Source organism: Lonchura striata, chromosome 3 (genome assembly GCF_046129695.1).
Source record: "Lonchura striata isolate bLonStr1 chromosome 3, bLonStr1.mat, whole genome shotgun sequence".
NCBI lineage: Eukaryota > Metazoa > Chordata > Aves > Passeriformes > Estrildidae > Lonchura > Lonchura striata.
This window is the reverse complement of record NC_134605.1, coordinates 27,748,945-27,751,859: the sequence shown is the minus strand read 5'-3', so window position 1 is coordinate 27,751,859 and position 2,915 is coordinate 27,748,945.

Below are 2,915 nucleotides of genomic sequence, written 5' to 3'. Positions count from 1 at the left end.
AGCATATGGAATACTGGAATGGTCTTTTTTGAAGCAGGTGATGGATTTCCATCCTCAGAGCCCAAACTCAACAGTTGCTGGGGAGTATCCCCACAAACCACTCATGGTTTTTGGCCCTGACTCACCAGATCATGCCAAGCAGCATCCCCTGTTCCCACTGCCTGGGTTGGGAATCAGGTGGCATTTGGCCCTAAGAATAATTCCTGGGGCAGTGGGAGAGGCAAAAAGGCAACTGGTGTCAAAAGAAGGAGGGACAACCTTTCCTGAGCAGCAGGATCAGCCCTGAATCAGCTAAACCAGTCACTACCCAAGGTTATCTGATCCATCACCAGCAAGGAGGAGTCCATGTTTTCCTGCTGTGTCCTGCACCAGAGGGAGAGATCCTTATCTTCACAGCCTGGGTGAGAAGGTCCCAAAAGATCCCTCTCTGCAGGGATCCTCAGCTCTTCCTTGGCGGGATCCCAGTGATGCAGGTGTCTGAGTCTGACCCATACTTTGCAGTTTCACTTCAGTGCATTGACTCTGTTTCCTCACCAGACTTTTGGGAGACCTTGGATCCAATTTTTCCTTTGGGAAATCGGATTGTTTAGCAGAAATGGCACTTGGCAATCAGACGTGTGGGCTTTTGTCTGCTGAGGGTATTTTCTTCCCAGCTATTTATGTGTTTTTATTTTCATTTTGCTAAATCATTCCTTTATTCCTGCTTCCTCTTTGGGCCTATTTTTATTTTGATTTTCAGGGGCTCCTGTTCTTTCAAATGCCAAACTCCTTTGGCAACACGTCCTTAGCTGAGGGCAGCTGGCCCGTTTGTGCTCAGTGCTAAACCCCAGACACAGGATGCGGCTCCCAAACAATTTGAAGGGAAAACCGGAACTTTTTGTGATGCCACTAAAATGCCTTTTTCTTGCTGTGCCTGTTCTGGGCACTGGGACACCCTGCAGCTCTTACCGGGCACATCCTGTCCCTTGGCTTAGCTGGCTCTTCCCAGAACAATTTCTCCTGCTCTGCAAATCACTTTGCGAAAGCAAAGGTTGGACATTGGCTTTTCCTACCCTGCTTCTCCTTTCTGAGAAGCACTTCTGTCTCAGCTTAAACCAAAGAAACCCAGACTCCAGTTTCAAGTATGTTTTCAATTCATCCACAGCTTCTCCCTTCTTTGCTTATTGTGAAACTCATGTCTTGAAAATAAATAATTTGCCCTTTCAGTTCCCATCAAGCTACTCCATACATGTTTTAGAGGAGGGTTAGATGGGATATTGGGAAGAAATCTTTTCCTGGGAGGCTGAGGAGGCCCTGGCACAGGTTGTCCAGAGATTCTGTGGCTGTCTCATTGCTGAAAGTGTCCAAGGCCAGGTTGGATGGGGTACAAATCCTATGAGAACAGAAAGGGTTGTAAAGCACTGCAAGAGGCTGCCCAGGGAGTGGTACAGTCGTCATCCCTGGAACTGTTAAAAAAAAAAACAAAACATGTGGACGTGGCAATTGAAGACATAGTTTAGTGGTGAACATGGTCGTGGTGATGGCTGATGGTTGGACTTGATGATCTGAACGGTCTTTCCCAACCTTTGCTCCTATCCAGGAGGGAGAGGGGATGGCACAATCTCCCTCCATTCCAGACAGAACAGCCCCTCCTATGTGACAGAAGCGAGGATTTTAGCCGGGATAAGTCAGCAGAGCCCAGACTTACACAGATTTATGCTAATCCATGTCACAAGCACATGGAATGGTGGCAAGAGAGTTGTACCCATGCCCGGGGTGGCTGCAGAAGCCTCATTGGTCCCACAAAGTAGCTTCTTAAGCACCGTATCAGAGAATTCCAGAATCCCAGAATGTTTTGTGTTGTAAGGGATCTCAAAGATGATCCAGTCTCACCCATTGCATGGGCAGGGACACCTTTCACTATCCCAGGGTGCTCCAAGCCCTGTCAACTTGGTCTGGAACACTCTCAGCATGGGGCAGCTTCTCTGGGCCAATGTCCATGTCTCGAACACAGATGGCCATGGAGCTGAATTGTTGGGAATAACGGACAAGGATTGTTGGTACTAAATGCCAGGTAAATGAACAAGATGTAACTGGAGAAGGGGCCATGCAGAAGTAGGGCAGGGCTTTTCTGGAACAAACATCCTTGTTCCAGTTCAAGAGACACAATAACAACAACAAAAAGAGCATCAGCACAGAATTCTTTCTTCCTTTATGTCGGAGCCCCTTCAGGCGCTGAAAGGGGCTCTAAGAGCTCCCTGGAGGCTTCTCTTTTCCAGGTGAACACTCCCAATTCTGATGGAGATTGAGCCTAAGATTGGATACATCTTCATCCCACCTCCTCTTTGAAAAGCAGTTTAGGAAACAAGAGGGTTTATTCTGTATCTCCTTTACCCTTTCTTCCTTTTTACATCACTGGCTTCCATCAAAATCACTCTACATGGACTCTGATTATTCTTTATCCTGGGATGCTGGGATGATTTGGGTGGGAAGGAACCTTAAACATGATCCAATTCCTTGCCATGGGCTGGGAAACCTTCCACTATCACAAGTTGCTCCCACCTGGCCTGAACACTTCCAGAGATGGGGCAGCCACAGCTTCTCTGGACAACTCTTCCAGTGCTTCACCACGCTCACAGGGAAGAATTACTTCCCAATATCCGTCTAAACGTATCCTCCGTCATTTCAAAGACAGTCCAGCACGACCCCAGGCCGTGAGCTGGGCGATCCATGACGGAAGTCGCCACGGGAGGACAGCAGTCCCCAACCACCGCCGCCCGGCAGCGCCGTGCCAGCGCTCGGCGGGACTGTGGCACCGAAAGGGCATTTTGGGGGAAGTCTCCCCCGAGGATACGCCGGGAGGCACTGGAATGCCGCAGGACACGGCGGGAACAGGCGCGGCCATGGCGGGGCGGGCGCGCGCGGGGCAGCCCGGG